Genomic DNA, 12,149 nt, shown 5'->3' with positions numbered 1-12,149 from the left:
AATAGACAGATACTTTGACGTACGCGGGGTAAAGCAAACGATTGTCTCTGTAAAAAAAAAAGATTAATTTATAAATGCGGTAGTCGGAATCCCGATAAAATCGCTACCCAAACAATATATGTCAAAAGCCAAGGCTCTTGAGTTATAACCTTGAATGCAAACATCGGCATTCCAGGAAACTCGCGCAAGTTCTAATCCAGACATTAAGTTATCTATTAGGGACCTTATTTAGCTCAGAAGGCCAGACAGCAGAGACACTGGGAAAAGTCAATTTGCAATCTCGTCTGTCTGATCTGGCTTGATGTACTCGTCCTGTAATGGGTAATTGGATTACATCGATACTTAAGTATCATTACTAAGGCATTTCATATGTAGAAAGCGGTGATTTAGAAAACGCGGATGAATATATGATTAAACCATAAATAAATCCAAGACGTCTAGCAGAATTAAACGTTTTCCCTGGCTATTAAGAATGCTTCAGAAAGAAAAGGACACCGTGCTTATTTTTAAATAAGCACATCGTACCGTTCGCCCCTTGGTAAAAGTAGCCTCTGGATTTTTTTTTTCGGATTCCACCAAGGATCGTGACTTTGGTGTGATCATCTGCTGGGGGTGGTATGGTATAATGCATGCTTAATATTTTGGGTTAGTTGGTGGAAGACCAACGATTTCAATCTAAACACAACCTCATTTACTTTAGACGACGTCGATGTAGAAAGCCACGTGCACCACCCAAACCCAATATAGAGGTGCATATCACATGCTGAAGTGTCAAAAAGTAAAATGGAATGAATTCAAAGTTGTATTGAACTTTTTAAAACACATTTATGTGTTTAGATCAAAAATCCACAATGTTAATTTAATTTCTAATTTTTTACCATGTAAATACATTATGTAAGGAGCCTGAATTGTAACGTATGTTCTGCTTAACGTATGTTCCGGGTCATTTAATTTAGAATTTTATCGCGTTCCGATATATTTTGTAGTGATTCAGTCATGGTAAATTATATATGACGTAACGATGTTTTTTATAAATATTTAAACTGTAACTCGAGGGGCTTTGCGTCGTGGTTAATACTATGTAACTTATGTTCCTCCCAAAAATTGTCAGAAAGTTTCACTTGCCCAAATACTTGGTGCAATAGGAAACAGAGTTTGGTTTTCTGTTGCTGACTGAAAACTTATATTGTGATTCTATGATAGTTTGATATTTCTGATACAATATTTGGACCAGGAAAGGAAGTTGATTTTATGTTTAGTTTACTGTCAGTAGGATGTATTACCCCCTTTTTTAGTATTCAGTAACAAGCAAACTAAAGTCGCTCAATTAACTGCTCTATACAGAATATTATCATAATTTTTACAACGTTATATATGTAGGAGGTACGTCAAAAAACAAAACTAGTGCTGATTGAATTTTTAAAGTGAGTAAAACGTGCATGTGAGAGCATATATATTTTACATATACTTGTTTGAGACATGTATTCGCCTAAATGCTTTTGCGCCTATGTGCTTGTAAGTATATATGTGTGCGCGCATGCCCATGCATATCTTGGTAATTGTATGTTCATGTGCGTTCTGCTTTTTTTTAAATGTTAAAAATGTTAGTAGACGTCCATGCGCTTAATGGCAATAGCGAGAAAAACAGTGTGGCTGAACTCATGGAAATGTTAAAGGCACATTAGGCTGGACTTTAGATTAAACCTGGCAGACTCGTCGCTCTAGAGACTATGTGCAATTGATTCTAGTTTGGTTCACATCCAGAGTAATTAAATGTAACAGACACTTTCAGAATAATAAATTGAAACAACCCAAGCTTTATTTGCAGAGGAAAAATAGTGTTTCATTAAAATGCTAACAGGTTTAATTAAAGCACAGGACAATTAAGTCATATACATCTGATTGATTTATTGACGAACGTCGAAGGCCTGCTCGCATCGTGGTATATGAAGCTTTTTACAGGCTAAGAAAGATCTAAATATTGAGAGAGAGTGACGTACCAGAAAGTCTAATAATGAAATGTCCTTCTGTTTTCCACATTTTCCCACATTTATCGTAAAAGTGAACCAAAACTGTGCATACGTGTGCTAAAATAAATAAATAAATAAATAAATAAATAAATAAATAAATATTCAACACCAAACGGTGACCACTTGATTAAAAAAAAAATTGGCGTGTAAAACAATGTATAAAGGTATTAAGCACAACAACACCAAGATAAATCGTTTTCCTTCATTGTATTACATCTTTATGAATTAACTGGTAATAAGAGTGCCTTTATCTTGAAGTCAGATTGTGTTAACTGAATGTTATTTGCAGATAATGCCCCATAAAGTTCTACCGGGCATTTATTGCATGTAACAGAGCAGGCCTTAAGAGATTTTAATCTTAAAAGACGTAGAGAAAGAGAGAAGCCCAAACACAAGGAATGTTAATAGACCTTGAAGAGCAGAGTATTGAACGCTTTGTACGATAATGTTGATATGTTTATCCCAAGTCAATTAAGCGATCATAATGTGAACGTCGATACAAAAGGATCCCGCCATAATTGAGTCTTTGTCAATGACGAAGCTTTCTTTATTAATTGCCTCTCCAGTTTCCGTTGAGCGTGAAGTGTCGGCATGCAATGAACGATGATATGAAGAAGACAATTATATTTAGCATGCTGCCGTAGTGGAAACAAGGATAGACAACTGCCGGGGTTAATACGTTTCTATGAATTACTATAAATAAGCCGTATTCTTACATGTTATTCTTCAAAAAAACAAACTGAAGTCGATAAATGGTAATGCTTACGTATACATGTCTCCGCAGTAAGGTTAAACGTATGGTTGGAAAACAAATGACTGTAATTAGACCTATAGTTTGAACGTGCTTCAGAAAAAAAGTTTATTTACAAAGTTCACAATTTTATAAAGTGATGGCACCATTTTTTTTATTTGTGGTGCACTGTCCGGCGACATGTTTAGCCAGCTGGACCATGCAATAAATGGACTGTGAAGCACAAGAAAGAATTCCCAATGGAAGCAATCAATATCGATGTATGTGGATAACTTTTAATACACAGTGTATAAATATATATTTAACATGACGCAAACACTTGCTTGTTTCCTCCTGCTTGATGTATTCACTGGCCAAATGCTCTCTTTTCAAATCGATTGTTTTGGTGATCGTTGGATTCAATGGGCTACATGTTTGTTTGTTTATTTTTTTCAGTACAGTCTTGTCAGTTATGAAGTAAACAATTTCCTTATTTTCCACACGCTAGGTCTCTCGTAACTACCATCTATTATGTAGATGAAATATAGACAAAACATAAGAAAATAAAATAAATTCATTTGCAGTATTTATTCCTTGAGCAGGAATATATAAACAGTGGGATTACATCTGGAGAAAAAGGGAATCAATGCTAAAATATGCGTAGAATACGTCTCAATGAGTAGAGCTGACAGCCCAACATAGAAGAAAAGGATAGACAAACAGTTGAGAATAAATTTAGAATATGTAATAAACTGTGAAAAGGGGTGTGTGTGTGTGTGTGTGTGTGTGTGTGTGTGTGTGTGTGTGTGTTGGGGGGGGGGGGAGGTAATATGCGGATGTGCCATATGGCCTCATGAAAAGATAACATCACTGATGCAGGTAGAAGATTAAGAGATTAATTCCGGAGATAGTCGATACGGTTACGACTTTCACTCGCAATGGCTCTTCATCACGGAGAGTGAGAACCGATTACATGGAATAGTTTAATTTAAGTTACATTAAGTGTGTGTGACAGCGTTTGAAAAAATTCGCCACTGTGTTAATAGTTGAAACTAACGAAATTCTGATCCTTTGAAGAGCGCGTGAAAAAGTGTAATTACATTCTTCAGCAATGAAAAAGTTTGATGCATTCGAATGTATTTGTGAAGGAAGTAAATTCTTCTGTAATGTTAAAGAAAATTGGGTTCAAAATCTTAGCTTTCTGCGCGAGACTTACCCCGCGAGCATGCCCTGTTCTTTTACAAACGTGCATGTGCGTGCACGCTGTAACGCACGTACATCAAAACTCGGTATGATTCAGTCGTAAGAGGTAAACAAAATATATACATATGAGAAAACACAAACCATTTCCACCCGAAGGCCACAAGCCACCTGTAGGTAAGAAAACGATCTCAAAAATACCCCTATCTCGCTGATAGCTCAGATGAATGATGGGCTTGAAATAACCCTACTCAACAAAGAAAGAATTTTAAATGCCATTAAACCTACTTTGTTCCGGCAACCCTCCTATTATCTGAAACCATGAGCCAATTTGTCTTTATAACACGTGGGCTCCTGACACAAAATATTAATAATGACGGACATTAGATTTTAACAGATAAAAATTAATTGATTGTGGAGAAGAGGTTTTATACTGCTCGGGGAAGACAAGTGGTAGAAGTGAGAGTACTTGAAATCACTGAGCTTGCTGATGACAATTCCGACTCTGAAAAGCACGAAAGAAATACGTACAATTTGAGGATCACACTTAGGTAGGAAAGACATCTATATTTTACATCATAGCGCCTCGTTGTCGCACGGTGGCAAATGGGCATTATTATATATATTACTATGGTTTTGTTTTTACTTAAGGTCTATTTTTTTAAGCTAAGTAATTTATCCACCAGTGTAGGTTTATTTTAGTCACCAGCCCCGTGAATCACATTTTATTGGTTAATTAAAAAAAACTTACATTGCTTGTAATGCTTGTACTGGGTATAAGATAGTTACTTCTGAGATAATAAATAGACTGGCACGCAAAACGCAAACTGTAAAGATATTCTCTGGTCATATAAAATGAATTGTTAAAGCACATTCATAAGAAAATCCAAACGAGCGTTTTTATGTTTCCCATTTATAAATGCACTACTCTAATAATGCGTTATTGATTGAGCGGGGAATGTTATATACACTTGTATTGCTTGAAGGTTTCAGTGAATCTTATTTATTTTTGATTTCCCAACTGAGCTGGATTTTGAATATCACTGAAATACTTCGTACTGTAATTCACATTCTCGATATTTCACGCGTGATAGAGGCAACAACAACAACATATATTTGCTTTAAAATGAAAAGGTATTCTCCGTGATTATTTCCGTTTGTCACAGTGGATTGTGACTATTGGACGTGGTGTGCTTATTTCCTATATATATATATTTGACACAGTACCAAAGCTGTGATCTAGCTAAAACCCACTAAACAAGTACATGTAGCTACTAGTGTCGACCAGACAATTAATACCAAAGTATTGGAGAAAAAGATTAATGGCGTAGCTTCCAAATCCACTGTAAATCTTGGATACCATTAACCTTTACTGGCTAATAGTTGAAAAGTCGTATTTTTTCGACGGAATTAGCATAGGAGCAATTGTACTTTTAAGTTTTAATGGACATTGTAAAAATATATTTTTAAAAAATGTCCATTGTGTGTGTTTTTTTTACTCTTTATTTCTTTAGAGGGTGGGATCACACAGGGGTAAAGTAAGAGGGTGGAGAGTGGGTGGGTCCGGGAGGTCTATACGCCGTCAAATTTAGCCGGTGTCATAGTTTCAGTAGCCAAGTGAATATTATGGCTTACTTTGCGGTGTTTACACCTCACTCTAAAAGAGTCAGGCAAAAACACCTTTCTGAGATCCAATATTATCATATATGACGGCATTTGGGACGGCGTTCGGTCCAAAATAGCCCTGTGAGAACAGAGCTGAAGAGAATTATGTCAGCGAGGTTCGTCTTGTCAGTGCTCGCCGCAGCAAACTACTGTGTCTGTAAATACAAACAACTATATAGAAGGCGCCTCTTTGATGACAAACATACTGAGCAGACGATATAATTATCACGTGGCCCGAGCCGCAAGATTGATAACCCAATGAAAGTTGAAGAAAGGAAACATCTACGTTAAAGCAGGCAAAGAAGGGAAAGAGACATTTACGCTTTTCGTTTGACACGGAGATTGCACATTACTTTGAGATGAACTACGTTAATCTTTGGTGTCTCTTCACCTTGAAGCTACCGCATAGATGAAGAGAAGACTGAAATTATGAGTTAGCTACACGTACCTCGGAATAATGAGACAGAGAAATTATTCTGCAAAACTTCTTTTTCTGTATGGTTGGCGAAAGCAGTAGTTTTGCAAGTATGGTATATGGCTACCTAAATTGCAATAGCGGTCGTTTTAGAGAAAAAAAACTTGAAATGTTCACTCGACGAGGTGTGTTATTTGGTTGGCAAAAAGGGAAGATGAATTCGAATGAAAAAGAAAGACTCTGATATGCGACTGTAGGTATATGGCTTACAGATGATAATAATAATAATAATACATAGTCCATTTCAATAAAGCGGTCTAAAGATTTACTAATACTTTCATTTGTGTATGTATTTTCTATGTTTTAGAAAAATTCCATTACTCTATCTATCAAGAAGTGTGTAGCATCAAAGATCCAGGAGCAAAGATTCGAAATTATTTGTTGAGCTGTATGAAGTAGCTTTAAATCACCTTCGTCTATATTGTTTCTTCTTACTGGATGACTTTTAAATTACAAACAAGAATTATGTATTCAAATTAGACAATTTTGGTATGATAATCATTGTTGATATCCTGTATTTAGGTTATTTGTTCTGATTGAATTAGAACTAATGGAAGTGTATATAACTATTTTTTTCATTTGATTAGCTACTTGCATAATTGTTTGTTTGTCAGTCTGCCTGGACATTTCCTCTTTTATTCCCGATTTTGAACTAACTATACATACACGTACATTCATTTATTCGGGCCTAAACGTTTTTAAACTTGAACGTGACTTTCACCATCATTGACCTGTGCATATATATAAGTGGAATTCTTGAAAGATAGCAACAACAATAGTCTGACTTGCAGCTAGGCAATGTCTTATAACTAGATGAAATTTAGGCCACTTCTTCCAACTGCGATGTATATGGTGTCGCCAGTCGCCATGACGCGCACATCCAAGAGCCAGAACATCTTTACGTCCTTAATTAATTGCATTTTCATGTTTTTCGACCCTCATCTCCATTCATGGGCCATTTGTCTTAAAATCGGGCTTGCTCATTGGGTTTGTGACCCAAAATTTCCAGCATGTGCTGGCAAACGCAACCCATTCAAAGACTGTGACGGCCACGGAAATAAAAACCGTTCTGCTGGCGGTTCACTCCAGCCGGCTTCTTGGGGTGCTCTGGGGTGTACTTCGGACGAAATAAAACAGAGAATAATGGGGACAAGGGATCGGAATTAAGCCGTGATAAACATCCACGTCAGGACTATCGTATATCTCCTTAACGATAATGTCATCTTAATGTAATTTTGATGTTGAAAGAGACAAGGAGCACCATTTCAGTGATATATTGCTCGCATGGCGTGGGGATTTTGGCAATAATTTGACATATTGATGGGGCATATTTTTTGATGATGTATTTAAGACGAAATTGGGGATATTAATATGCGATGGTTGTTTGTACAGTTACATAATGACAGAATGTGTTATTATTTGACGGTGATGTTGCTATTATTAATAGTACCATTATGATCACAACAAATTGTGTTTGCTATTTTAGTTGATGTTAATCATTAAAGCGGGAATCATTTGTGTTACGTTCACTGTGTGTGTGTGCGTGTGTGTGTGTGTGCATACGTGTGGTTCGTGTACATATGTGTATATGCATGTATGTATGTGTATGTTTATGTGTATGTGTGTGTGTCCATGTGTATGCTAGCACATGCAGTTGTGCGTGTGCATGTCTTTGTGCTTATTTTGGGTCTTTTTGAAATGCTTTTTTTCTGCTTGATTGTAGCCATGTATACTCACTCTTTTCTAGTAATTGTTTGACAGCATGTTCTTCCTATTTTTCCCTTTCTTCTTCTTGTTCTTAATTATTATGGTGCCTAAATACATGTAGATTCAGGACGAAAAAAGTGATTGGAAATTGTCGACAAGTGATTAATTTTATACATTAGGAATCAATTACAATAGACATCTATCGAGTCCACACTAGGAGCTGTGAACCTATAGATCCATAATATGGTAATATGGTAAAAATGCATATAATATATACAATTCATCATTCACGTTATTCATGTGCATCCGTAAGTGTTTGCGTATTTGTGCGCGTATGCGAGTGTGCGTGAAAGTTACAATGTACCAATGTATTCATTTAAGTTTATGTGTTTAACTTGGGTGTAAGAGATCATCCCAGAGCGCTTGAATACGTAGTTGAGATAACCAAGAATCCATATTATGTATAGGAGAAGAGTTTCATATTGGTTGGTTTTATGTTTAATGTTTGGCACTGAATAGAAAAAAAGCTATACGTGTCACTGAGCAAACTAAAATTGTATTTACGTCATATGACTCTGGCTTTTCCCTGATCACGTGCTTGGTCATGTGATTCAAATCGCGGGCGTGGCCAGACTTTTTCTAGGGATCACCAACAGCTTCATATATAGTCGCCAAGTGTAGAAGATGAAAACAACGCGCTTGACCCTTGCTCTTTAACAACACGCTCGCATGCTGAAAGAAAATCAAAAGATGATTAGAACTCAAATTAAACCATAAAATTCTCATTACTTGGCATCGGTTGGTCGGGTAGCAATCGGTTTGGAGACAGATTGCGCATCAGCATAAAACACTTTTGTCAAAGTCGCCAAACAATAAACAGCTAGCTAAGGCACGCCAAGTCGATGGATGTATTTTAATAATACTTTTAAAGGGACAGAATATTTACCTGCTTGTCACCGGAGGCGGATTGGTGACATTTATGACCGACGTCTTCTTTGAACGTTGTGCGTCGTAAAGACAGCATAAGCCCCACTTGCTGTCATTTTTTAACTTGGCAAAGAGAGAGATTAGGAGCGTAAACTACGCATATTATTCCCCTGACGTAATATTTAGAAAAAGTTCTGTTTATGTCATAAGTATGTATGACTTATATTTTGTATACGAGATTCTGATGTTCTAAAAGGAGAAAGAGAGCGTTTGAAGACATTTGCTTCATGTGTGTTGTGAAAAAGAAAGACCTGAAATGTGGAGCGAAAGTCATATTTGATAGGCTTTTGGTATATTCATTATGTATGAGGAAAATAATAGAATCATCGGCATCTCCTTCTAGTAAAAGTCTCCTTGATGTTCACATTACAGTTTCGTCGCAGTTTTCACACACTAGAATACACATCCTACGTCATCGGCCTAACTTCCGGTGAATAAACTGTCACAGACATGCTTCCGGCCATACAAAATTATTAATAGTTGATGGGTCTTATTACCCGGTAATTAAAGCTTGATCCGTTTTGTTTGTCTTTGGTAATCTCCCTCTCTTAGCCGGAGGTCACAGCATGACTCTGCTTGAAAAAAATTCTTACTACTGGCACACCGTAGAAAGCTCCTCTCACGAACGTTATGATCGCGCCGTGGTTCAACTTGGTATGCTTAACAATGGCACTTAGAAAGCAATTACATATCAGTTAATACTGCGGGGCGGCGAGGTGGCGTTCCCTACCTGAGAGGTATCCTTCGTCAACAGAGTTCCCTTGAGAAGAGGGCTGGGTTGCAGGTTTTAATGCGTTTTTTTTAATCACCATTCTCTCTCTCTCTCTCTCTCTCTCTCTCTCTCTCCATACGTTAGAAGGTGATGTGCCGATTAACTTAGTAGCATTTTTATCACATAAATTGAATTGAAAGTAGTCATGTCACTATCAATAAACAGCAATATATTTGCCTTAATTTGCATATTAGATTTATTCATATATTGGCGTCAGCAAAATTCTGTATCTCCGTTTTTTACTGACACAATAACGTGACTGCCTGCAATAGCTCCAAGGAAAAACTTTACGAGTTTCTGCATTTCGTATCAAAGCAAGCTTATCAATAAAAACGATGGGATATGGAGGATGGGGATCACAGCTCATTGGTTAGGTGCTCTATTGCAATGCCGACCATACAAACTTGGCAACCAATCCACAAAGACTGCACAACCTCACTTTGATCCAAGGTCACAAGGTCAAAAACTTGGCATTGGGTTGAGGCTAGGTATCTTTTCTTACCGACACAGGGTCGGTAAATAATTCGTAACCAGTCATAGGTATGGGTGACATTTTAATGCTCAAATATAGAAAATATATGTCATTAATACACTGCTGATTCGTTCAGAATTCATCAGATGGCGTAACATTATGATGTCGTGACGTGTCAAAAATATTTTAGTGACGAAACAATGACGTATTACACGTCATGGTGTATCATTTTTTTAACAATAAATTATACTTTGCTTCTCGAATGCAAAACTGGAAGCAATAACAATAAATGAAAAAAAAACAACATGAAAACATATTCTGCAAAATGACTTTATTAGTGAAGGTGAAGAAGGCAAGGGCGATTTATGTGACACAAGTTGGGTATGTAGCAATTTATGGCAAACCACGTACCTTCACTTGAGTCCAGGCTGTGACTTTGAAATAACTCGTCGATGAATCTGCGTATAGGACTAGCACACATTGTGCAGTGCCGTGAGACACGTTGAATGTCAACAGCCTCGGTTGTACTAAAGCTACCACATTGCTGGCAAGTCACGACAGTTTACTCTCGAGCAGCATGTTGCCAGCACCACAATAAACTTGAAGCACTCGCGCCAGAGAACACAGGAGGCAATGCTGTTTTGATGTGACACTGTCATCGTTGAGGGTTTTAAGGTAGGTACTTTAATACCATAGGTAAAATGCCCTTCAAGAGACTGATATAAGTAGGAGTTTTGTTTTTTGGAATATCTTGTGACTTTTTAGCTTATGAGTTGTTTTATTCGAACGAAATATGGCAAATTCTGTCATTGTTAGAAAGAAGCACATATTTATCCAAACAAGAACTATAAATCAAATATTTCGTTTTAAATATCTGGACCAATGGTTCATTTGTCGTATAGTAAAGAATATAGCCTTTTGGTTTTGCAATATTTGCATTGCAATAATCGATTATATCATATAAACACGGATCATTGCATTATTTGTAATATATATTCGTCCTACATTTCAATTATTTTAAGAACGAAATATGATAAACAAACCCAATAAACAAGTAGTTTGATACACGCAGATCGTTTCATTTAATGTCATAACGCGACAAAATAAAGTTGGCATCCCTAAACCAGCTGGTAAACATCAAATAGATGATTACGATTACAATCAAAGTAGCGCGTGTAACGTTTAAAGATAGTCATAAAGCATTGACATCTGCGACATTTTGTACTTGGTAGTGTGAGCCACGCAACATAAATTTATATAGGCGATATCTACTTAGTATTGACGAGTAGTAGTGACTGGCACAAACAGGGGTGCGGAAGATATGAATAATTAAGTCAACTTAGCGTGTGTTTTGCAGAGAATGAAACTGATCATCGCAATTTCAAGTTAAAATATGAAAGAAAGGAAAATTAAAATTGAAAAAAATAATGGGTGGAAGATTATGAGACCTAATAAGCCAGTTAATGCATGGTTTGAAAAATTTATCGACCAAAAAATAATTCCTTACGAGATAACATACTGGGACATTGTAACTATCTACCCCGTTGAATGTACTATGGTCAAATCTATGCCCAGTGAGGGAATTTGCAAATGATGTGAGTTTTAATTTTTAGTGTTTGAGATGGTAAGATAAACTTGTATAATGTGACATTGATGCAGCTCCAGCGCTGAGGGACGTAGTCTATAAAACAAACGCTGGCGTTTTGCAATGATGAAGTACTAAACTTGGCTCTTCGTAACTCTCCTAACTAACGTGTCTTGAGCTATTAATTATTGATCATCACCTCTATTCAGACGTGGAAATACCACGAGTACAAAGTCTGCGGCATCTTGGTCTTTCACTTGCTCTCAAACGACCAAGTTGTGCTCATGGCATGATTTGCATGCTCTGTAGTGCAACATGCCTCCGGACAGAGTGTCATCACTCATATTTATATACTTAATGACCTGGACGCCGCCACGGCTGCTACTGCGTTTATTGTTTAGCACTCAAGCTGCAGCACGTAGCCGAAGATTTTTCAAAGTGGCAAGGAGGACTGCGTTTTAATAAAGCAGTTAATCGTATTGTTTCTGGTTTTTGGCAAACGTGTGTGTGTGTGTGTGTGTGTGTG

General features: G+C 36.9%; 1 protein-coding gene across 1 annotated transcript in view; it reads left to right on the top strand.

The window, feature by feature from the left end:
- Positions 1–4,420: 4,420 nt before the first annotated feature.
- LOC106162534 (sonic hedgehog protein) overlaps positions 4,421–12,149 on the top strand; it is a 52,559-nt gene continuing 44,830 nt past the window's right edge. Inside the window, exon 1 of the mRNA XM_087017398.1 lies at positions 4,421–4,511. The gene's annotated coding sequence lies outside the window, so the exon portion shown is untranslated. The remainder of the gene's footprint in view (positions 4,512–12,149) is intronic.

This window comes from Lingula anatina, chromosome 7 (assembly GCF_051362555.1).
Source record: "Lingula anatina isolate TDL-2025a chromosome 7, LinAna3.0, whole genome shotgun sequence".
NCBI classification, from domain to species: domain Eukaryota; kingdom Metazoa; phylum Brachiopoda; class Lingulata; order Lingulida; family Lingulidae; genus Lingula; species Lingula anatina.
The sequence above is the reverse complement of the archived record's forward strand: the minus strand, read 5'-3'. Positions and strand labels throughout refer to the sequence as shown.